Raw genomic sequence first — 25931 nt, forward strand, 5'->3', positions numbered from 1 at the left:
TGTAGAATATCAGCCAAAAATCAATTTTGGCATTGGCATAATTAATAATGATCTGTTCTCTCTGGAAGTACAGTAATTAGAAATCTGGCTCAGTGACTCCTTAATGTCACTACTGGTTTGTGACAGAAAACCATGACACTGGCATTAAGAATGACACTTCATTTGCTACGAGACAAGGCAGCTATGACGGGCGTTTGTGCTACAGTTGAAGATGAGCTATGATGTAGCTCTCTTTTATGATGTAGTTTTAGGTTGAAATCTGGTCTGTCTAGAGACAGTTCCAAATATCTGACTGTCACAGAGCTGTTAAAAATACAGATTTTATAAAAGCTCTGATAACCCTAGATTTATACTATGCTTTCAAATCCCGGTCTATGGTATTTCCATTGATAACAAATGGGAAAAAAAAATGCTACCAAAACTTTACATGTTCCAAAGTGCTTCCCAAGTTGAGGTACGCTGGGAAAAAAAAAGTGTTCCGTACTCAATCAAACTCCAGGATAGGTGTTTAAGAAAGTGAAAGAAGTTTCTTTACTGCAAGATCTCCGAGTCTTTAACACAACAATGTGACAGGGAGTCAGTTTTCAGTATTTCCCCAACTCCGTGAGCCCTGGCACTCTGTTTCCTATAGTGAAGGGGGTGGGGGAGGTGGGGAGAAGGGGTGCTTGGGGGGCGGCAAACAAGCCCAGAAAACCTATCGATCTTAAAGAGGAAAAATTGCTGAACCATTGATTTGAGACTAACTCGACACTTCAAAATAGATCAGGGCACTGTTCCTAGCCCAAGTGTGGAAGAACACAAACCTGCCAGAGATGGGACCTAACATTCTGTGAGATGTCATCTTGGTAGTAGTTTAAACTCTAAACTACAAAATACAGTTTACTCCAATTTAAAGTTTCATTCTGCTGTTACCTGGTGGCTTAACTCCACATCAGACCAAGATGTTCAATTCAAAAGTGGAATATGGAATCTTTTTACCTATTAACATTATTCACTTTGCTTAAGTATGCGTTTCTGAGCATGTCTGACATGGACGACCCGCAAGTGACACAAGAGTGGGCCAGGCTCTGGAATTTAACACGGTGTTCTAGGCTTGTTGTCTGTCTGCAGTTGTAATGCTGAGTTAGCTGTAATAACAAAATACCCTTCCTCATTCCTCAGGTTGAGAGTTTCTCTCCATCCCTGGGGATCTCCTGTCATTTCTTAAAGTTACTGTGAAGCCGTTCTCGATAGCACCATTATCTTAAGGAGGGCCACTGTATAGGTCCTGCAAAGGGGACGCTAGGAATAGGGGCCATTTGAACTTTAAGAGTTAGCTGGGCCAGGGCCAGGGAAGCAGTGGGCCAGTGCTCGCAGGAGCACCAGGTTGGGGTCAAGCCGTCTGTTCCCGCTGTGGCCGCGGGCAGTGCACGTGACCCAACAACGGGCAGCGTGGGTGCCCGAGAGCTAGCAGGAGGGCTGGCGCGTGGGAGGGGAACTTCCGGGGAGAGCGAGCGCGCGCGCGGCCTCGCCGTCGGGCGCGGGGCGCGGGGCGGGGGGCGCGCGGCGTGCGCGCCTCCAGGGTGGCGGGGAGGGGGCGGGGAGTGTGCGCGCTGGCTCGCCGGAGGCGGGAGGGGGCGGAGCCGCTGCGCGGTCTGCGCCCGCCCCGGGGTCCGCCCAGGTGCGTCTGGTCGCTGACGCGGCCGCCTGGGGCAGAGCGAGGCGGACGCTCCACCTGCAGTGCTGGCTGCTGCTTTCTATTTACTAGGAAACAGTCTTTCCTCGGGGGAGAGTCCGGGAGCGCGCCGGCACACACGCGCACACACACACGCTCGCACACACACATACACACACGCCAGCGCGCTCGTTCTTCACAACTGCATCGCCAAACCGGCAGAGCGAAGCTACTGCGGTTTCTCTTAACATCAGCATCGTGGGGTGAAGCAGAGCCATTGTGCATCAGGGGGAGCCCGGTGCCTGCGCTGCCACCTCGGGTACCTAACCCAGCAGACCGCTCACCCCATCGGGTAAGCCAGTCTCTCTCCTTGTAACCTGTTCGGGGTTGGTGCCTGCAGACCGGAGGGAGAGGGTGGGAGGCTGCTGGTGCGCCAGTGGGGGCGAAACCGGACTTGCAATTTCAGGGGCGTGTAGCCCGTGCAGCCTCTACCAGGGTCATCTAGGAGAGCAGTTACTACTCCGGTTACTTATTCTACCTACCCTGGAGTTGCTTCCCCCTCTCCCTTTCCCCCAGCCCAAGATCTACTGTGCTCCTTGGTTGCCAAGGAGACTTGCTTAAACATAAGCCTTGGGACATCTCTTGAAAGAACTGTTTCTGCAATGATGTTGTTATTTATTTTGATTTTTAAAAATAAAATATACACTGAGGACCATGTGGTAATTTGGCATTCGTTGATCTGTATTCAGGCGACGGTTTCATTCAACTTCAAGAAAAGCTGTAATTGCACTATATGGTGTGCTTTAAAAAGGAGTCGTCAGATGAATTTTTCAACGGATTGTGTCTTGAATCGTAAATTACTCCCATTTTGGTGATCTTATAAAGAAAGCTGATTCCAAGTAAAATCCCTTCTTCCCCTCTATTTCCACATTATATTTTGCAGTTCACTCAGACGTGATTATCTTAACACTAAAAGCAGAAAATGAATTAATTGTGGTTCCCCACACAAGGGTGAGTTTCTGTTGTAAATTGACCAGAACAGGAATACATATGTGAATGCCTAATGTAAGGAGATAGCATTTGTGACATAACATCTTTGCTAACATTTCTGTATCCACTGCATCATTTAAGTGCAGTTTTCTGCACCTCTGCCAATTCCTGAGAAGGTTGTTTTCTTTCAAGTCTCTTATTGATTTTTTTGACATATATGTAGACAGATATAGATATAAAATGTGTGCCATAGCTTAATACTCCAGAGTCTAAGCTTTTGGAGCTTATATGAAAATGTAGAGAGGAAGGAGCCACAGAGGAAGTTCTATAGATCCTGTTGGTTTTTTTCTGGTGGATTGAATCCCTTACTGCAGCGCTGAGTGAGGCCCAAGGAGGAGATCAGTGCTCATATCTCTCAGGAACCCCTAATAACTGGGCCGTCAGTTATACCTGAGGCCTCAGGTACCTACTGGGTGAACTTATAACACAGCACTCGAAGAGCGCTTTTGAGTAACTACACTGCACTGATTTTATACCTTCATCACAAACAGAAATGACCTAGTAAAGATCCATTGGCATTCAACAATTCATTTTTTTCCCCTTTGATATTTGGTCATCTTTTCTACCTCTTATTAAATGAGGCAAGGATATAGATCAAATTATTTTTATTTTAAACTGTGTCCTACAGAGCGTAATAATGTGAAGAACAAGGAAGGCAATAATAACTGAGGTGGGTAGAGGGGATGTATGCCCCTGGCAGGGGGCTGGGAAATGAATAGTGATGACAAACATGTCACATCACGGTTTACAGAGTACTTTTTCTACACTTCCTTTTTAATCCCCTTAACAACCTTGTGAGGTCAAGGAATTATCTTCAATTTAAAGCTGAGGGACCCCAGACGCAGAGCTTGCTGAAGGTCACAGAGCTAGTGAATGGGGAAGCCTTTTTGGATTCAGGCTCTTTGCCTTAAAAAAAAATCCTGTCTGCATTTCCAATGTGTTCAGGGGTCTCATAGGTAAGATAACGGAGTGGATTAGGCGGGGTGGGAGACACGTGGGAGGGAGGGAGTGTGGGGTGTGGCCTCTGGACCGGATAAGCCACTGTAAAGGGGGCAGCTCCTCCTGTAGCTGATTGTTGCCACCTTGGCTCTAAAACATTCTAGTTTTTCAAGAAAAACAGAAGTTTCCAGATTTTTTTTGTGAAGTGTCCTTAATCTTAAAAACTGTAGGGACCACATTAAAAATGTTTCTAGGCCACATGTGGCCTGTGGCCTGCCAGTTTGCAGTCCATAATTACTGAAGTCTCATTCAATTCTAGACTATTTTTCACCAATAGAATACTGAGGTGACTGAATCCATCCATCATTGGAAGAGTGATGAGGAGTTTTCTGATTTTGATATTAAAATTTCTAAAAAATGTTCTACATCCTTTCTTCCATAAACAAGCCCAAGTTGGTTTTTGAGGGTTCCTGGGTCTCTCTCTCATACCCCAGAGAAAACAAGAGCAAGAAGTACTCCAAAATAGGAATTTTTGAATCTGGTGAAACAAAAGCATTTATAGTTTAAAACTTCCTGGCTTAGTTTTTTTTTTTTTTATTCTGGGCGCAGGACTAAGAAGTATAGAAAAAGTCAGTGGAATACCTGTCATTGTAGGAAGAGGTCGAATAAAAAATTGTTCAGAAGAAGGAGCATCCCGAGCCTTTCAATGAAAACTTCTCATTAAGGCTTTAGGTCATTAGTTAAAACCCAGCACAATACTGCAAGATTCCAAAGGAACAAGAACATAAATGGGAACTCAAAGGGATATTCAATTCCAGCACCCTGGCGTGGAAAATGCTGTTCATTCCTTAGATCATAATAGAAAGCATCTTGTAATGAAGCAAATACCTTTTGAGAAGCTGCTACTTTCTCATGTTTCTGCTAGAGCTACAGAGATGTCGATGGACTTTGCTGAAGCAGAGCCGGGGGTCAGAAAGGAGTATTATTTATGTTGTTTCTTTTGTGGATCCAAAGAGATGTAGTCAAAAAAAAAAAGCCAAGATTTGAACAGTGGCTTCTAATAGTTCTCTTTTTCTAAAATCACCCTCTAGAAGGATGCTTTAATAATAAATAAATGCATTTCAGTTTTCAGTTCATGGAAATCTGTTGTGCTTTTAGTCAAGAGCTATGCAGATGTTGGTTAATACTAATATAACCGAGTCCTGGCTGGGTGCTGTGGAGACAACATCTGTGCCCTCAAGGATTCAGAGCAAACAAATATACTGCTCCTGGCAGCTTCCACTTTTCCAGCCCCTTTTACGTGCAAGCTACTTTGTGTATTGTCTTCACAACGTCCCTATAGAGTGGGCATCTTATTTCCATTGTAAAGATGAATAATCCAAGACTATGTGAAGTTAAACTGGACCAATGAAAGGAAACTTTAAACCTCAGGTGCTCTTCTCACTTTACACCCATCCTTCTCTGCCAGTTACTTAATGGAAGTTATAGACGTCTACGTTATTGTGATTTCAAGGCAGTTGTGTGTTAAATGCTACAATAGAGATATAGGATTCTATAGAAGCACAGATACAGGAAAAAAAATTCTGATTGTGAAGATCAGGTAAGTCCTGTGTAGGAGGAGGATTAGTGCTGGACCTTGATGACCGGGTCTGATTATGTTAAAAGAAGATCCCTTGAGCTATGGAAAGATAGGAGGCTCTGCCAGACAGTCAGTGGGAAATGGGAGTTGAGAAGATAATGCTGTGATATCTGATATTGATGAGATCGTCATGGTAGCTGAAGGGATGACCAAGCTGTAGGAAGAAATATGTTCTCCAAGATGGAGGACAGCAGGAAGATGGAACTGGGGATGTGTGGGAGGGCGTAGAGGAAGACAAGTTGGTGAGGGAGACTAACAGGGGAGTTGTTAACATAGAGGAGAACCAGAGAGTATAGCACCGATTCTTCTAAGAGATTGAACATAAGGGCAAGGGGTGAACCGAGTGTTATGATCTCTAAACAGAGTCTGATACACAGTAAATACCTATTGACTCTTATGGGGTATCTGTATTCTTAACATCCAGTGTCTGGCACATAATTTCCTCTCATGATATCACTTTTCTGTGGGAAGATGTTTTACATTGATTCATTTGGAGTGGAAAAATATCTAGATTTTCAAAAATGGGGAAAGAGATTCTGCAAATTACGTGAAAAAAGAAAAGCATATCAATGTAAACATTGCCTTTTAGTAGAGTCATAGACTTGGAGGGAGGTAGGCTCTTGCAGATGGAGATTTTAATGTTAGATACACCTTTGAGGAAGTCTCATTTCATATCTGTGGACAGGTGAGGAGAAATGTAAGCTATATGTTAGCTATTTGAAAATCTATACTCAAACCTAGAGGGAAGCCTTTAGTGACAGATAAATGTACTCTGCTCTTGATCCTGCTTGGGTCAATATTTTTATATGTTACCTAAATGGAGATATGAAAAAAATGTGACAAGCACATAGAAGTTAGCCTTGGATTCAAGTACTAAATCTGCAGAGACTGGGTGGGAGAGCTAGCAGTTAGAATGCTGGGCTCAAGGTAACAGGATGAAATAAAACAGAAAGCATGTCACAGCTAGATAGAGTCTAGCACTGAGGACATTTGGCATGACAGGAGTTCGCCTTAAAGTTGGAGGGGGATTTTCATTCCCATCAAGTACAATATAAGCCAATATGATGATTTGCTCTTCACAGACATATTTGGCAATTGATGGAAAATATTATGAACAAATGATCTAAGGAGCCCATCTTCCTTATTAAACAGGGCTTTTTGGTGACATTGGAGACAGACCTGGCTGTCTCTGAGTCAGGCAGTGCCTTACCCCCCACTTCCCTCTTTTGTAGCTGCCTCCCATTATTTCAGAATTTCTTTCAGTTTGGAGAGTAGAACTTAAGAGTTTATGCTAGAACATCTTACTTTTCCTCTTATTGGGAATCAATAGATGGAATTCATTTTGTTCATCTTTTCCCTGGTTCTGTCATTTTTTTTTGTTAGGAAGATCAGCCCTGAGCTAATATCCATGCCAATCCTTGTCTTCTTGCTGAGGAAGACCGGCCCTAAGCTAACATCTATTGCCAATCCTCCTTGTTTTGCCCTTTTTTTCCCCAAAGCCCCAGTAGATAGTTGTATGTCATAGCTGCACATCCTTCTAGTTGCTGTATGTGGGACGCGGCCTCAGCGTGGCCGGACAAGCAGTGCGTCGGTGCACGCCCGGGATCCAAACCGGGCCACCAGTAGCAGAATGTACGCACTCAACAGCCAAGCCACGGGGCCGGCCCCCTGGTTCTGTCATTTCTAATCAGGTCCTTTATTCCCGTATCCTTCTTGCCAAGATCTTTACCTAAGAAGCGGAGGAAGCACTCACCTTTCTTCATATTTCTTTTGTTCTTGTTTTGTTTCATATGCACATTGCAATGCATTAATGCGTTTAATTTAACTTGATTTAGACATATGGCACTATAAATTTTGGTGAGAGTTTTAAAGAACTATGTATAAAAAATAACCAGTTTGCAAATTTGACTTGGAGTCAGATTAGTTCTGCATATGGCTAAAGCACTGAAAGCTGTACAGTTGTCTAAAATAGTTTTGCAAGGTTGAAATTTACCAACCTGATAAGATGATTTTTAAATAAAGAAGGCAAATCTTTGGCAATTTTCATAGACTCTTGACTTTCTCCTACATGTTTATTTGGGGTATAATATATTCTACTGTTTACGCCAGATGAGCCCGTTCCAGTTACTTAGAAGCAGGGCTTCCCTGCACCCCACTCTGTCCCCCCCCCCCCAGTACAACCTCTTTGGCATACAGGATATTGATCAAATCAGTAGTCCCATCCTGGCTGATTGCTTCAGTGGGAACATAGTCAATGCTAATGGGACAGACGCCAAGAGCAGTGGGAGGCATTTTGCAATTATTTATGACACAAGTTCTGGTACCTCATTTTAAATCATTACTTAGAAGCCTTATTATTTATGAGTTTTAGCTCTTCAGTTGTATTTGCGAGATAGCATGGCACAGCTGAAAGAACAAAAACCTTAGAGCCTGAATTTGAATACTAAGTCTGACCCTTCTTGGCTCTGTTATCCACAGTCTGGTTACATATCCTCTCTACGTCTCATTTTCCTCGTCTGTAAAATGGGAATTCTATGACCTAGGTTATAGGGCTATTCTGAGATTAAATAAAATATGCATAGAGGGCCGGCCCCGTGGGTTAGCCGTTAAGTGCATGCGCTCCGCTGCTGGTGGCCCGGGGTTCGGATCCCAGGCGCGCACCGATGCACCGCTTCTCCGGCCATGCTGAGGCCGCGTCCCACAAACAGCAACTAGAAGGATGTGCAGCTATGACATACAACTGTCTACTGGGACTTTCAGGGAAAAAATAAATAAATTAAAAAAATGCATAGAAAACATCCCTGGTGCATAATAAAATCTCAATACTTATTAATTCCTTCCCTTTGCCTCTCGTTCCCCGCCTGCGTTTGCCTTCCTCAAAATGATGGTAGAATTCACTTAAATTTCACGCACCACATACAGTGTCTTAATCTGGTCTGCCAGCCTTGGAAAGGAGCTAGCCTCTTCGTGTAATGGAGCTTTGAGTGAGCAGTAGGCTGCTTGGGTGGGTTCTCCTGGGGAGAGGGATGTGTATTTGGGTTTAATGGTATCTCCTCTCTGGCAAGCTCCCCCCCCCCCCTTTTCTGCAGCTCCTGGAGACCCAGCTTGGCCACAGGGAAAAGGAGGGAGCGTTAGTTTCCTTCTGCTTAGGCAGCCTGCTGGGGCTCTATTGTAGGATCTCTTCAGGGGTCCCCATCTGTAAAAAGCACAGAGCTGCCCCTTGTGTCCCCTATGGATTAATAAAAGCAGCACCAAGTACGTGCTGGGTACAGACCTCCTAATCTTTATGTGAGGTCAAGTTCTAGTTGCCTACATCTTTCTAGACAGCTAGGGGTTTCCCTTCATGCTGAATTATGTAAATTTTATGAAAAGGTCAAGAGCTCACCAGGCTCAAAGAAAAAAACTCCTCAAATTCACTTTCAAGTCAGATAGGATTAAAGTCTTCCCAAAGAGGATACTTTCTAGTTAAATTTTTTTTTTCTTTTCCCTCTGTACCACTGTCTGTCCCCTCCCCAACCCCTCCAAGCAACTTCTCTCCCTCACAAGTGGCGGAGTAATTTTTCTGCTTTTTTTGGATGTTGTTTGGTTCTCTGACAAGCAAGAAGTGCAGATGAGGTTAGCGTGTCTTGACTTTTTTCAAGGTCACCCCCCAGCTCATGGGCTTGGGATAGCCCAGAGAACAGTGGGAACTGCTAGCAGCCCACCACCCTGGAGACTTTTGTAGTCGTGATAACAAAGAACATTAATAGGATGGTAGCCTGAGCAGTAAATTTTAGGAACCCATATGCGAAGCTAGGTTCTGTTTTTATCATACAATGCAAAGCATATCCGTACAGGAAAAACTATTTCTTGAGCTAAATGTGCTCTGGTATGTGTGTATTTATGTATGTAGGTATGTATGCATGTGTGTATGTATGTATTTCAATGTTTCTTTAAATGTGTAGCAATTTAATAATTCAGTTGTATTTTTAGTAGTTGGTGAGTAACATTAGTTGAGATACCTAAAGTAAGAACGGCTTAGAAAATTACTAATGCTAAATTTGTGGTTGTTTGTCAAAGACAGAATATCCTTTGCTGATTTCTTTACTCTCTATCAATCCAGAAGAGAATATAGTAAAATTTTTTTACAAAGATTCAGTATGTAGTGGATATTAACTATAGTGAGGTATGAATTCTAGGATAAAAAATATGGTAGCCAAGATGACATCAGTGCCAGATCTTATGTTTGCATCCAGTTTACAGACCAGCAAAGTTACAAAATGATATTACTAGGGAAAAAAAAACCTACTTTAAATATGAACACATTCTCAACCACTTCCCAAGTGACAGCTATGGTTATTATATTGGAAATTTAGGGTCATAATTAAGGTATATGTCTGAATGAAAGAGGTTTATTATGTATGTATGTATGTATGTATGTATTTATTTATTTATTTTGCTGAGGAAGATTGGCCCTGAGCTAACATCTGTGCCAGTCTTCCTCTATTTTGTATGTGGGTCACTGCCACAGCATGGCTGACAGCAGTGTAGGTCCATGCCTGGGATCCAAACCCATGAACCCAGGCTGCCAAAGCAGAGCATGCTGAACTTAACAACTAGGCCACAGGGCTGGCCCCTGGAAGAGATTTATTTTCATAGAGTCTCGCTTTGATTTGCTTCCTCATCTACTCTGACATTCCCTGAAAGGCGACTTTCTTTTCAAATGGGTTTTTGTGACAGGCAGTAGTGTAGATACAATCCAATAACCCTTCAGCTGTGAAGATTCACTAGTCTTTCCCAGACTGATGTCCTTGAGCTGATATGGGTGATTGGTTTTTTGAGAATTCAAGCCTAAAGAAATGTGGAATGAAGGTTTTGGTTTTTTCTTCTGTGAAAACATTAATTACTACAATCTGATTTAATTTGGGCACAGCTTATCTTCTTTAGCTTTGGGTCAAAGCTATTTATCATTTCTAGAAGATATTTAATATCACCTACAGATCGGGCTTCCTAATTGATCAAGTGTCATTTGAGAAACTCATGCACAGCCCTAGGGCCTTTCCACACAGCATTTAACTTGACTTTTTACTGAAATTCTCATTTAGGAATCTTAGTGTCATCTGTAGGGTTTTATGATAAATTTCTCTTCTCTGACCTTGTAATCTTTCACAAAGTTGTCAATTTTTGATTTCTGGGTTTCATGTTGTTCTATCAATGTTGCTCACCAGAAGTCTGCAGTTAATTTATTGTCACTACATATTATTAATTGCTTTAAAATGGAATATTAATATATTCAATGTATGTAACTGTCAACAGGTTTGCAGATGTGGGTGGAATTCTTTGGCCATTGCATTCTCTCCTTGTGACTGAGGGTTTGATTAGCACAGATTTGGGACAGGAGGAGTTAGTTACATGGTTTACCTATGTAGTAGCATCAGCCCCTCATATTGACTTGGAAAATGAGGACATACTTACCGTAACCTGAACCTAATGGAGCATGAAATTCCCAGACCTTCTAAATATGTGCCTTGATTACTGTATTTTTCTTTTTGGGCACTGTATTCTTGGAGTTCTTCTGCTTCCTCTATACTGACCTCTTTTTGGAAAACCATATCCTGTGATTGCTTCAGAATTTTGTTGCCGTATTTCTTTGCTCATGTGCAGACTTGCAGTGCTTCAGTCAGCAGCTATTGGTATACTGTCCCTTTTTTTGATGAAGAGACAGAGGCAAGGATGTAAGAGGACCTCTTGTATCTCAACATTAAGGGAGCCCACGTAATGGGTTGGACCACCTGTTGACCAAGATATTTAAGAAGCCAAGGTCTCACAGACTTGAAGAACTTTTTTAGGATCAAGTGCTTCTCCTCTTCTTATCTGGAGCCTCATGGTTGACCTCAGGGGTGGGAGCATATTGAGAGTTTCAGGAGAGGGTCTTTCTATGTGGTGGCACAGCACCCACCAACATCTCAGCCAGGAAAGAAGATCGTCTCAAGGGAGCCACCCACATTTCCCTCCCTGGCCAACTTCCAGGCTTCCTAAGGGCAGTGCCAGAGTTGATAAGGCCTTTTCTTAAGGCTGCTCCCACCTCTGTGGTTGCTTGGGTCACAGAGCAGAACTGAAAATTTCTCACTAGTAGTATTTCTGTGGAGTCAGGTGAGGCTGGGGATGGGCACAATGAGGTGGATTGGGAGAGCCCGGGAAGGGGGTGGGGCTTGATTTCAGAACTCTGTGCTTAAGTCTCTTTCTCTATAAGTTGTGATAGCATTAAGAATCATGAGAACAAAATAAGATATATTTTTAAAATGCTCCATTTATATTAAAAATGGTCTATTACTGCTTTTGATTGGCCATTCTGGAACCTTGCTTTGGATAATCATGTATTACCTCAGTTTTACAAATAAGTCCAGCCCAGAGGTGTGTAACCAGGCAGACCCTCAGAATGCCCTATAGTTGTTTTAAGAATAGAGATTCCTGGAGCCTCTATATTTATTGTGTTGGAATCTGCATTGGTGCTGAGCCACTGTGTATTAAAAAACCTTCCCTGAGTGATTCTGATGAGAGGTCCAATTAGGGAGCCATGGGTCCTGAGTGCAGTGACCTGCTCACACTCCGCCTCTTACTCCTACAGCCCAAGGACCAGCCTTGCCACCTGGACCTGGACCTCAGCCTTCTTGTCATTCACACTCAACAAAAAAATAGCAAGTTAAATCAGTTCTGAGGTTCACACAGCTTTCTGGACCCTCAGTGAACATTTAAACATTGCAGGCAGTTCTCTACTAACCAGGTGCCCTGTCTGGATGGAAGTCATGATGTGTAATTAACATCTTCACTGCTGAAACAGGAGTTATGATTTCCCACTGAAATTTGTGTACAACTTATAGGTGGATTGCTGCAGAAAGCATCTTTATAAATGTACTCATTATATTGTCCAAAATCAAAGTAGTTAGACTGATTAAAAAATGTACATTTCTGCGTAAGGTTAAGATGCTTTTTATTTTATACCTTTTTGGATTTAGAGCATTGATGGTGATTACATGATATTATGTAAGCCAACTGGAGAATGCTCTTTCTACTGTGGATGAAATCTTATGAGTCATTGATTTACAGGTCGGTAGTGAACTGCTACAGATTAGTATAGATCTTTCCCGCAGGATTTGGGGAGCAGAGAGCCTACAGTTTTGAATTGTAGTTAGCTTTTTATTTTCGGGAGAGTTCAGAATGTGCTTTGCAGGTTTTTCACAGGCTTTTCAATTTACTATTTTGTCCTTAGAGACTGGCTGAAACAGAGTGTGACTGTGTGCATCTTTTATGACGGAGGGGAATTTCCTAATATTTCACGACCTTCTTAACTATCATGATGTTAAAACATCAAAACGTGAATATCAGGCATTTTGAGGAGATTTGCAACTGTTAAGTACAGATATAAAGATAAGGAAAAAAAGAAACCTTGCCATTAGACAGCTTATGAAATTATAAATGAATTTCAGATTATCTACGAAAATGATCAGGCTTATGCGTGATGAGGTTGCTGCTTAATTATAATGTTAGGAGAAGTCATTTTGAGGTATGTAAATGTATGAAAGACGGAAAGATACCATGCTTATATTTTTTTGTCCCTGTTAATTTAATCATTGTTATAACTATTGTGATAGTTTCTCTGATATTGAGTTAGATACAAACCAGCTTACTATCTATTGTAGGAAAGTTTTTAATACTTGAGAATATTTTTTTTTAAAGATTTTTACTGTCTGTGTTTTTGTTTTTGTTTTGAGGAAGATTGGCCCTGCACTAACATCTGTTGCCAATCTTTCCTCTTTTTTTCTTTTTTCTCCCCAAAGCCCCAGGACATAGAATATTCTTGAGTTGAAGAAAGAGTCTTTTGACCTAAAGAATGACCATTTCAGAACTGGAATTGTTTTATTGAATTAACTTTTTCCCCCTAGAAAATCAGGTGAAATGCTACATGTAGAACTTTGCTAAATTAGAGTTAGGATGTACTCTTCTGCCTTTTATGTAAAGGACAGGAGAGAAAGAGAAGGGCTTGGGGATGGGATTAGAGAGAGGAGGGAGGTGGAGATAACTGTGAAAATACATTTACCATCAGTTGGTTTTGAGGCTGCAGCCTCATTAGGTGGTTAGCACTTGGCCATTCTGCCAAAATCATCTCTTTGTCCATCTGTGCAAAATTATAGGAAGAAATGGCCTTGGGCACAGCTGCTGAGGCTATTGTGTACTTCTAACTTGTGTGTTAATGATAATGACCACATAGTGCAGTGCGGTGGCCAAATGTGCAGAATAAATGAGAGAATGAAACACACGCATATAAATTTAGAAATGCGAGAAAGAAAAATCTCTATTTTACTTAACGAAATGAGAGTAGGTATTATTTAAATCTCCAGATAGGAATTTAACTTCTTCTACCTTCATCTCTTTATAGTAGCTTTAATCTAGGGAGAAATAACTCACAAGAGAAATTGACCTTCAATTTTGGTACTTCTTTGTGATGCGTCATGAATTTTGCTCTAATATTGATATTTTTATAGGAGATGGATTTCATTAATATATCCCAACATCCATTGACTGAGCCTTTTCCCAGCTCAGCTGGTCCCTTTAAGGAGAATCACTTGGGGCTGAGTGCCATGTGGTGTCACTGCACGTTTTCACTTTTTATTGATTAGCTGGGACCAGCAGCAGGACATTTCCAGGCAGGTTATGTCTAATGTCATCAGAACTGTAATTAAGAAGTTATAAGAAGATAAGCTTTTCAGCAATCCTAAGAATAAAAAGAAGGCTAAGAATCAAGCTTTTAAATAAACATTTCTACGTTTTGCATGGCCAATTCATTTCTCTAAAATACCTCAATTAATGAATGTATTAGAAGGAAACCTATCCTATAGTGAAGTAGACCTTTAAAAGAAAGTTACCAAAATTATGGGAAGTGATTTTGGCATATATAATATAGCTTAGTAACAAAGTTCCCAATACATGCTTTTTAATTTTTTTCCTCCGAACCTGCCTCATCCAGAGTTTCCCCATCAGTGGTTGCTCAGGCCCCAAACCTTGGAATCATCCTTGGCTTCTTTCCCTCACAACTCACGTCCAAACAGTCACGAAATTTTTTTGGCTTTACCTTCAAAGTATAGTCACAATTGGACCGTTTTTCACCACCTCCCTGCTACCACCATTGGCCCAGTTGGCATCACCTCTTGCTTATATTACTGCAACAGGTTCCCAGCCAGTCTGTCTTTGCCTCCCGCAGACTCTTCTCAAAGCAGCAGGCAGAGCAATCCTTTTAAAACCTGAGTTAGGTCGTGTTACTGTTTTCCTCAAAACTGCAATAGCTTCCATCGCAAGAACCAAGACTCTACCCCAGCTATCCCGCCTCTTATCCCCTATCCCACCTTCTTCTACTCTTGCCTTGTCCACTCCCACTCTGGTCTCACTGGCTTCCTTCTCTGCCTTAGGACCTGTGCTCATAGTTCCTGGTTCCCTTTGCCTGGATGCTCCTCCTCTCGGCTGTCCCCAGGCTCACCCCCTCACCTCCTGCAGGTCTTGGCTCACATGTCACCTCTCAGTGACGCTGACGGTGATCACCCGATTTAAAACAGAGCCACCCACCACCCCCGCCACTGCACTCTCAGTTCACCTTACTCTGTATTACAAGCGCTTATCACTTTGTAAGAACAGCTTTATGGAGAGATAATTCATATACCATAAAGTTCACTCACTGTATTGTAGTAGTTTCAATAATTTTTAGTAAACGTATATAGGGTTGTGCAGCCATCGCCACAATCCACTTTTACCACATTTCTATCACCCCAAAAGTTCCCTAGTGCCCATTTACAGTTATTCCCACTCCCACTCCATCCTAGGTAACCTGGTCTGCTTCTGTATCAATAAATTTGCTTTTTCTAGACACTTGAATATTGATCTCCTCTGACTTTGTACCACCAGTGCTCAGCATAGTGCTCAGCAAATGTGGAGCTGCGTGTTTGTGTAAAATTAAAATGTTACCATGCGTGCGTGCGTCTGACCTTATTTGCAGATAACTAGGGTGTTCGCTCACTCTTGAGTCACCAGGGCCTCTCAGCGTCTCCATGTCTCGCGTGTCCTCCTATCTCCTTCAGTTCTCCTGGCTGCTCTTCTGACTCAGGTCCTCAGCACTGAGGCTTCTTTACTCGTCTCTCCGGGCCACGTTCGTTTTTCTTCCATCCCTTTCTGTGGACTGCCGTCAGAGTAAGATCTTTAGAAACTTGGCTTATATTACCTCACTCTTCTTTCTAAAAACTTCCCGTGACTCTCTAAGACCTGTGGCTTAATTAGTCTCAAAAAACATTTTCCCACCTGCCTTCTAATTCTGCCCAATGTGAACCATCTCCTTTTCCCAGGCTCTGTAAATAAACTTGTGTTCAGAAGATACTGATGTCTCAACAAACTCTTGTGTTATGTGTGTCTGATTCCTAAGCCTCTTTGTCAAGTGATGTGTAATTTAATAAAAAACAAACAAAAAACTCTTAAAGCCTCCGAGAGTTAGCTATTTAAAGGAATCCAGTAATTTATCTGTATTATATTTTCCCGTATTGGGTATTCTGAAAACAACAACACTTCCAAATTTGCTGTGTACCAGGGGTTTTTTTTTTGTTTGTTTTTTTTTACTGAGGAAGATTCGCCCTGAGCTAACGTCTGTTGCCAGTCTTCCTCTTTTTGTATGTGGGCCCGCTGCCACAGCACGGCCACTGACAGACGAGTGGTGTAGGTCCATGCCCGGGAACCACTAGACCACAACGGCTGGCCCCGTTTGTTTGTTTTTTTCCCAAGGGTTTCTCTGGCCATCAATGTACTGAAAGAAAGTTATAGGATTAATTCCATAGTGGAACCAAAACAACACATGTCTGTCTAAGGCCATGCAGCATCAGGACCAGACCTCAGCTCTATTCGGTTCACTGTTGATCCCTGCCGGAGGGTCCTGGGGCCCCTGGCCCGGGCTCTCAGTGTTGGTACTGGGGCAGGGCTGGTCCTATCTTCTCTTCCAGGATTCAGCCTTCTCATATGCTTCGTATGTGCTACAGATGCTACATCCTCCTTTCTCTGTGCTGTTGTATCTGCTTCTGCTGCTCTGGCCCTTCCTGATGACCAGTGATACTAAAGCTGCCTTTGAACTACAGTGTTCACCAGCCATTTATCTCCTCCACAGCTGGTGGGCTTTGGCTGCTCGCACCTGCCTTTCTTTCTTTGTGCAGCAGCAGCAGCAGGTTATCAATGGAATGGCTTTGAAGACAGAATAAGGTTGAATCCTGGTTCTTTCATTTACTATTTGGTCTTAGGAAAGTTATCTCTTTGAACCTGAGTATCCTCATTTGTACTCAGGGGACAATTATACCTATTCTGCAGTATAATCATGTGGATCAAGTATAATGATGTACATAAGTTTCCTTGTCTGGCACAAAGTAGGCACTCAGTAGACTTTTGCTGCCTACTATTATGATTATTCTTTTTTTTGTTTTTGTTTTTTGTGAGGAAGATCAGCCCTGAGCTAACATCCCTGCTAATCCTCCTCTTTTTGCTAAGGAAGACCGGCTCTGAGCTAACATCTGTTGCCAATCTTCCTCCTTTTTCTTCCCCCAAAGCCCCAGTAGATAGTTGTATGTCATAGTTGCACATCCTTCCAGTTGCTGTATGTGGGACGCGGCCTCAGCATGGCCGGAGAAGCTGTGCGTCGGTGCGCGCCCGGGATCCGAACCCGGGCTGCCAGTAGCAGAGCGTGCGCACTTAACCACTAAGCCATGGGGCCGGCCCGTGTTATGATTATTCTTAAGCGGAGTCAGGAGAGCCCAGGGAGTTAATGGGTGCTCCCCTTTCCTTGGGGAGAGCAGGCCTTTCTTCCCATTATCGCTTCTCCCTGGGTGTGGGGGTATGAGAATGTAGGCAATCTCATTTTGACACCACTTGTGTTTTCCACTACTCGGTCTCTACTGCGAATGAGTAGCTCTGACTTGTGGACCACACCTGGTCTGCTTGTGTGAACCCCAACATTTCAGGGTGAAAGCTATAAAAGATTCTGTGTTGTTGTTGCTTCTTAAATATGCTGCCATTGGTGTTTTTGCTTATAAAAGCATTTTCACTTTTCTCGTGAATATTATTCTGTTCTGTCAAGAATGCTCATTCGGCACAGAGTTACTGGGCATCTATTAGCTGTCAGGCCCTGTGCCAGGTGCTCATGATTCAATGGTGAGGAAAATAGATCAGAGCTTTGTCATCTTGGAGCTGCCACTCTAGTGAAAGAGATGGGCATTCATCAAATGATCTCACAGATAAGGGTAAAATTACAATTGAAATAAATGCTGAGAAGAAGAGGTTCATGGTGTTATGAAAAGTGTAAAAAGGGTTTTGACCTGCTCTGAGGGGGTGGTGAGGAACCTTCTCTGAAAAAGTGGGGTTGGGGGTCTGAAGGATGTGATAAGTTAATGAGGTGAAAGCCAGAGGGTGGAGAATGCCTCCAATAAAGGAGAAAAAATTCATCTGCAGGGGCCCAGTGCAGTGTTGGGAGGAAATATGGCAACAACAAGGTAACATGGGGTGCAGAGAGCCAGGGAGAGTGTCCAGGAGATGATGCTGGAGGGTGGGTAGGGCAGGGCCACACCTGGACCTATAAAGATGCCAATCTTTATCCTAGGAACAGTGGGGAGCCATTGAGGAAGAGTTTTAATCAGAGAGTGTCAGGACCTGGAAGGCTAACAGTGGCTTCTGATTGGAGGAGAGTACTCATCAGTGTAGGAAGGCACTGGAGTCCATTGCTCTGGTTCAGATCAGAGACAATGGTAGTAACTTGACCTGGGGAGGTGGGGATAGAAAAAGAGAGGAGACTATTTAAGGGCTGTTAAAGAGGTAAAATTTTCAGTTCTTGGTGATGGATTGGATATTGAGAGTGAGGGAGAGAAACCTAGTGACTCCTACATCTATGTGGGTGGTGGTGCCATTCCATATAGCTGAGTGGGTGGAGGTGCTATTTGCATGGGTGGTGGTACTAATCCATATGACTGCGTGGTGGTGACATTCCATGTAACTGGATGTATGTTAGTACTATTCATCAAGAAAGAGATTCTAGAAGAGGAACAGTTTCAGGGAGGAGTGAGATGGGTGAAAGAAATTACCAGCGTGGGGGCCGGCCCCGTGGCTTAGCGGTTAAGTGCGCGCGCTGTGCTACTGGCGGCCCAGGTTCGGATCCCTGGCGCGCACCAATGCACCGCTTCTCCGGCCATGCTGGGGCCGAGTCCCACATACAGCAACTAGAAGGATGTGCAACTATGACATACAGCTATCTACTGGGGCTTTGGGGGAAAAAAAAAAGGAGGAGGATTGGCAATAGATGTTAGCTCAGAGCCGGTCTTCCTCAGCAAAAAGAGGAGGATTAGCACGGATGTTAGTTCAGGGCTGATCTTCCTCACAAAAAAAAAAAAAAAAGAAAGAAAAGAAATTACCAGCGTGGTTATGGCAATATTAAATTTGAGCTGTCTTTAAGATGTTCAAATGAAGATGTCAAACAGGAGGTTATTGTATGTTTGGACATCATAGAAGACTCTGGGCGTGTGATACAATTTTTGATTGGGGTTGGAATTGCCTAGGGATAGAGTAGATCGTTAAACTGAATCTCAGCGAATAGCACTTAATGATTAGCTACAGAAGGAGGAGCACAAAGGAGCTAAAAAAAATGTGTAGCCAGAGAGGAAGGAGGAAACCCAGGAGAGGATGGAATCATAGAAGCCAAGGAAGTAGCATTATACAAGAAGGAGAGAGCATTTATGGGTTTTGAATGCTGCCAATATCTAGTCAGTCAAAGACTGAAAATGACAATTGGATTTAATCACAGTCAAGCTAAGATTTGCACTGTGACTTGGAGACCAGAGGCTCCCAGCAGCCTAGCCCTTGTGTCACTTTGCCACCATTGTTAATCCCAGAACCATGCCATAACCCTGCTTGAGTGACCCCAAGAAGGCAGAGCTTCTCAACTGGTAGAACAGAAATTAAACTTGAGTTATAGAAAACAGGGAGATGAGCTTTCAATTTTCTTGCACACTAGAGTTTGCAGTAAGATTCATGCCTGCTCTCTAAATGATGTCTACTTGTTCATTCAGCAGATTTTATTGGCTACTTTATGTGGAAGCTAGGCAAGAGGCGCTCCATGTCCTGAATTCACTTACAGAACAGCAGAGAGGAAAGATAAACTATAATACATCTATAATTGTCATCTAGGCCAAATGTAAGCATTCCTAACACAGGCACAAATGGTTGGAATTCAGAGAAGGGAAAGCTTAAGAGATGATGTGGAATATACAATCAAAAATAGAAACGTGAAATGCACAATCAACAACTGAACATATTTTGGGGTAAGAAGCCTTCTGGAAATCTGAGATAATTAGCATGTTAGGATTTACTGTAGATTTAACACTGATAGCTCATTAGTCTTTCTTAGCTGTCATTTCTTCTTTTGTACTTTTGTGAACAAATTTTTCAAGTCTTTTTCAAAGGTTTGCTTACCAGATTGAAATTTCAAAAAATAAATTTCTCTGAAAATGCCTTTAAAGGTACAGCTTTTATGATTCACATGTTCCAGTAACAAACTAAATTTAACTGAAGTGTCCCAAAAGTCAGCATTGCTTTGAGCAGAAAATAGAGTGAAAAAGATGTTTTGTTCTTTCAACCTGGGTCGATGCTACTTTTTAAAATATTAATTTTGAGAGGTATCTCTACTAAATAATTATTCCTCTCTTTTAGGAATTCCTCTCATTTAGGAAGTGGTCAAAGGTGGATTTTGATATTTGATTTAAGAAATATGATTCTTTTTATTTTTTTTGGAAGTCTGTTTGTATCCCCCTTAAGAACTAGCCATACTTAATTTGATTTAATTGCTTAAATTAGTTTCCTGAATGAGTTAGATACACTTTAGTCAAAGGAAACTATAGCTCTGAGAAACTGATTTTATTATGCAAAAGAGGTTGGATATGAAGTGATAATCATAAAGCAATGCAGGTGAAGACTGGATGTTGTAGCCAGCTTTGTATAACCGTGAAAGCCCCTTTTACCAACACCTCCCTAAAGGGAGCCTGGGGAGGAACCTTCTCGGTCCTCCCTTCTGGAGCCTCTGTGGGGTTCCCTGCCCCATAAGGATCCCCTGGGATGGTGCCATATAGCTGCTCTTTCTCTCTCTTATTCTTTACTGCTCTGCCCCACCTGCACGGCGAGAAGACCTCCAAGGAAAATGTGCAACACTTTCTTCTACTGAAGTCTTGGTTTTCCTGTGTTGTGTGTGGGTGGGCTGGGGGTCAAGTGGGGAAGTGGTTGTCACATACCTTTTTGAGAATCTAATAAACGATATGGCTCCTCTTTCCTGTACAAAATGCACGTCTGCATATGGATTCAGAAAGAGAGTGGCATATGACAGCAGGGGCTGTCACATACTCGAAGTCTGTTCGTGGATCACAAGGTAGAACCTTCTGCTCTGACCTGTCCTGGGCATCAGGATCTGAAGGAGCTTCCTCAGCCCTGTGTTTTATCCCAGCGTTCTCCTGCTTTAGAGCCAATGGTGACTCCACTGTTGCTGTTGGAAGTTCAGGCTCCACTGCTGTCAACCTGACCATTGTCCTGGTCAACTGACCTGGCCCTACTCCCAGCGCTGACCCTGTCCCCCTCACTGTCTTTCCAGCCTGTGCCCTCCTGTGCATGCTGGATCTTGTACATGCCTGATCCCCCACGTGCTTCTTTACCTCCCTCTCAGTCCAAGATCTGTGCACCAAAGTTTAGCTCAATACCTCTTTCCTCCATGAAATCACTCCTGATTAGCCCTACAATGCAATGGTTTTCCTTACTTTAGAAATCTTCAGCTCCTCTGCCACTCAGTTTTTTACATAGCTATGTAGGGTTGCCTTCTGCTGTTCTCTGGTCATCTCATGCATTTCCTTGATTAGAAAGTATATCAGTGGTAGAAGCTGTGTCCTGAAGTGTTAGAGCAAGAAAGGACAGCAGCAGTGAGATCCTTAATCTTTTATTACACCTCAGCAAATCAGTAGCAGTGACTTGCTGCAGCTGTGATGTGTGTGTCTGTGCACATTAAGAATATCCTCTCGGGGTCATATTAGAATCTCAAAGAGGGAGGGAGAGAGAGGAAGCAGAGAGGGATTGAAAAACCCTTTCCTCAGGTAATTCTGATGCCACGACCTCCCTGTCCACCACCATCACTAATCCTTGGGTGTCCTCATTCTGCAGGGAATCCTCACTAATGCAGAATGGCTCCTGCGCTAGCCTAAGTAATAAGCAGGCAACCTGTTTCACTCTCCCTTGCCCACATGCCTTCGTTAAAAATTAAATGAAGCACTCAGTGCCAGAGATTTAGAGGAGGGACAGGAGGCAAAGAGGGAAAAGAGAGAACTGAGAAAAGAGCGTGTATGCCCCACTATACACACAACACACCTACCTACACATACACACATATGCACACGTATAAACACACCTACACACATACCTGCACATTTGCACACACATATGCATCCTTACACATGTACACACACACACACACATTCTCATCCCCCCCATCATGGGGTAAGGGACTACGATGGGCCCATTAATTTTTTCCTCAAAATATATTTGGTTTATGGTAGATGCGTAGGTTTATGGTAGCTTCCATATTCCTCTAGAACCAGCTCTTAAGAGGCTGGGTCTCTTGGTGTTGTTCACATGGCATCCATGCCATAGTATAATTTTTACTCCTATTTCAAAGAAGGTGAAAAACTTTATGCTGTTCTGTCAAGGAGATTTCTCACCTACACATAGGGTGATAGCTGCTTTACCTATTTCTGCTGACCCCTAATGTTGGATAATTTCACATAAGGTGTAAAGAACTCTCCAGACTGATTTAGTTGGATCACTTTACTTTTCCACATGAGAAAGCAGAAGCCCAGAGAAGCAAACTGGCTTGCCCAGGGAGACAGTGGCTGAGCTGAGACCAGGACGCAGGTCTCCAAGGCCTTGCATTCATTGGTTGGTCTTCTTTGGTTTTATGGCCCCCACGGTGTCTTACACAGTACACGTTTCATAAGCCTTCACTTCTTCTTGATATGGTTAAGTACTTTGAGCTTCCTGCTGTTTTCTCCTTGCCATATGCACAGACACTCGCCCCAGCCATCTGGGGAAGGGAAAAGTCATATCTGGCAGAGGAATGAGTATGCAGATGAATTCTTTTTATAATTACTCAAAAGAAGGTTGTTGAAGGTATGATGTATTTAGCCAGCTTCTTCAGATCTAGATTCAAAAGCCATTCTCATGTTCAGAAAATATTTTATTTTGTACAAAACTCTCAGGACATTCATTCTTTCTCGATCTGTGGTCTCACTGTTCAGCATGCACCTCTGACTTTAGTAGCTCACCGAAAGCTAGTGTAACACCAGCATTGATTTGACCCCCGGCGCTGTATTCTTTCCCTGTCAGTTCCTGTCCTCCAGGCTGTTGCTCATGGTTTTATCAAAGATGGGAGCAGCTGGAATCAGATGCCTGTGATTATGATGACAGTAATTACTGATCATGCCGACACCAGCAACGTTAACTTGTGCTTAAATAATTGAAAATGTTACCTGTGAGGCAAGCGTAGATTCAAGGTGTCGGAATAAAAGGCATTATCTGGAATAGCCTAGGCAATCATAAAATGTTTTCATTCTTGTTTTATTCAGATATTCTGGCTAAAAAGGCTCTGTAGAGATAATGAACTTCCTCGAGTTTAGCGAGTTGTCTTTTTTAACTTCTTTACAAAATAGAACTATATAACAGGATCCAGAGGAATGCTGTATTGAGGGAACAAATCAATTTTCTTAGATTTCTCGTGTTATTAGGAGAGAAATACCCCACCTGCCACAGTCGTAGAATGAGTTTGATGGTGGTTTATATATTGCACCTCATAGTTTAGAAAGTACTTTCAAGCTCATCATTGCATTTAGTGTCAATGAAAGTATTATGGAAGAGGTAGTTTTACCACTGTCTTATGGAGAAGTAAATGTTGGCTGAGAAAGGCTAAGTGATTTGCCCAAGTTACGCAAGTAATATGTTATGAGGTTGGGTTAGAACATAGGATTTGTTCATGATTTCATAACACTTTCCAAATCTGTGAGGTGGCAGGAAACTCTATGATATACCCTTGTGTATTTCTTATCTTTGGGGGAAATTATAAGAAATATTGTCTTGTTTGGTAGAATCTTCTGGATCTACTATTCATCAGAAGAGTAAGTAGTCACAAGAAGCAAAAAAATGCTTTTAATAGACTTATAGAATTTTCTTCATTGGAAGAATGATCATCTTTACTCTTAAATTTATAACTCTAAGAATATAACACTACTTTGATAACTCTTTTCATATATAGGCTATTACTGCCCTATACAGTCAAGTGCCGCATAATGACATTTTGTTCAGCTGCGGACTGCATATATGACGGTGCTCCTGTAAGATTAGTACCATGTAGTCTAGGTGTGTAGTAGGCTATACCATCTAGGTTTGTGTGAGTATACTCTATGATGTTGGCACAATGAAGAAATCGCCTAGCGACGCATTTCTCAGAACATGTCTCTCATCATTAAGTGACATGTGTCTGTATTGGATAGTTCCAATATTTCTGTACTGAATTTGTAGATCTCTTATCATGAACTACCCTAAATATTTTGATTTTAATTTGGAAAGCATTTCCGTGATAAATTTGATGTAGCTTCCCATGCTTCATTTTTATTTGTTGTTGTTTTTAATCATCACCCCCTCATCCAAGCACATTGCTGTGCCGGCTCTGTGTGCTAGGTGTAGGCAGTGCATGGCAGGGCTAACTCCAATACTTTCCATGATGCCACACAACCCATGACTATGCTTCCCTTCCAAAGAGCTGGAGCCCATATCCAACTCCCTTAGATCAGAAATCCCAGCATGTACCCTAAGATTGGGGCATGTCTGGAGAACTTGGGGGTCAAGCTCTTCTGGAGATCACAGACCTTGTGGAGAGAATAAAAGCTTACAAGCTTAGTTCCAGCCCAATGGGCTAGTGACAAAGCAAAAACTTGACTCCAAGTAAAACACAGTGTCTGCCCCCAGATTGTCCCCTGGTGTAAGTCCACTTGACTCCAGGCCAGGTTCTAGAAAGAGAAGGATTCTTTACAAAAAGCTAGAAAGATAAAAAAGCGTTGTTTGACCAGAACCCCTCTGGATCCTGAGGACACAGTGGCCTTGGTGAATTGGGCAGCGCTGCCATGTAGAATTTTGATCTTTCAGGAAAGGGCACTTTTGGGCAGTGCTCCTTCAGAGAAGTGACTTTGTGGCATCTAGGGGGTGTCACAGGCTTTACTGCCTTGTCAGTGATTTTGGCATGAGCCTGTGCCCCTTTGGTGTACACATCAGGAGATTCAGCAGTGGGCTTTGCTGCAGAGTGGAAAAGTAGGAATATGGGCGCTGAGAGGATGATTACGTTTTTGAGAGCCCATGAGATAAACCCTGGAACTGATGAGCTGGTCTTCCCTGTGTAGTTGGAGTTTCCACAGTTATGGGTGTGGGGTGAAAGACTAGAAAGGGAATGCTTTATAACAGTTTCTGGGATCCCAGTTTTTACTGAAGTGGCTTGGAAATCAGGGTTTATACAAATGATAAGATGTGATTTATTTTGTTTTGTGAAAAAGTGTTCATTTTACCAAAGAAATGTCAACAGAATTAGTAAGCTTTCACTAAAATGTGAGTTTATTTAGGACAAAAATATTTTTTAAAATTTAAAAAAATTGATATATATCATCCTAACTAATATAACCATTCAGAATTATATATAATGTCGATTTTCAGTTTCTTGTAAAAAATTATTATTTTTTACATTAATCTTTCTCCCAGATCCCATTTAACTTGCTGGATTTTTTTCATTGCACTTATCACTTCCTGGCACTTATCACTACCTACCTGCTGTGAGGTAGGTAGTGTTATTAACACCATCCTGTAATTTACTTATTTGCCATGTTTATTGTTTATCTGTCTTCTATGTAGAAGGTAAGCTTGATGGGGCAGGCATTTTGTCTGTTCTGCTCACCCATATGTCCCAAGTGCCTTGAACAATGCCAGTAATGTGGTGGGCACTCAGCAAATACTTGTTGATTGTTAAATCAAGAATCTGTCTTCTCACTGCTCATGAACTTGGAATTATTATATATGTTTTGTGAGGAATAAACCGTGAGGAATTGGGAACTGGAGAATTCTTTTATGATATTGATCATTTGGCCAATTAAAGTATGCATGGGGACATGGTAGTGGCAAGCCACTTGCAAATTTGTGATTTTTGTCTTATGTGTTTGCTTTCCCTAGCCCTTTAGCTCAGAAGCAGATTCCAACCCTGCAGCCCACAGACCCGGAAGTAGAGCCTAATGAGATAATCACTCTTACATCTTCCTATTCCTCCAGAAAGATTGTTTCATACCTTGGTTAAAAAAGAGTGAGGTTTAACTGACGTGAGAAGTGGCTGGCAAAGGGAAGAGAAAGGGAATGACCATAAAATGAACCATGAGCAATATTAGAAAAATGCGTACCATTAGGTCCTAGGTAGTTACCAAGAGTTGGAACACGTTTCGTTCTAAATGTTCTTGGCAGGCATTGTAAACTGTGAAGCTTGATTAGTTA

The 25931-nt window shown here is 42.4% G+C and overlaps 1 protein-coding gene across 1 annotated transcript in view; it reads left to right on the forward strand.

The window, feature by feature from the left end:
• The first annotated feature begins 1728 nt into the window (after window positions 1-1728).
• Window positions 1729-25931, forward strand: part of KLHL32 (kelch like family member 32) — a 188287-nt gene continuing 164084 nt past the window's right edge. Inside the window, exon 1 of the mRNA XM_004422138.3 lies at window positions 1729-2006. The gene's annotated coding sequence lies outside the window, so the exon portion shown is untranslated. The remainder of the gene's footprint in view (window positions 2007-25931) is intronic.

Source organism: Ceratotherium simum, chromosome 19, assembly GCF_057802395.1.
Source record: "Ceratotherium simum simum isolate JZ-2026a chromosome 19, ASM5780239v1, whole genome shotgun sequence".
In the NCBI taxonomy this organism is placed as follows: Eukaryota; Metazoa; Chordata; class Mammalia; order Perissodactyla; family Rhinocerotidae; genus Ceratotherium; species Ceratotherium simum.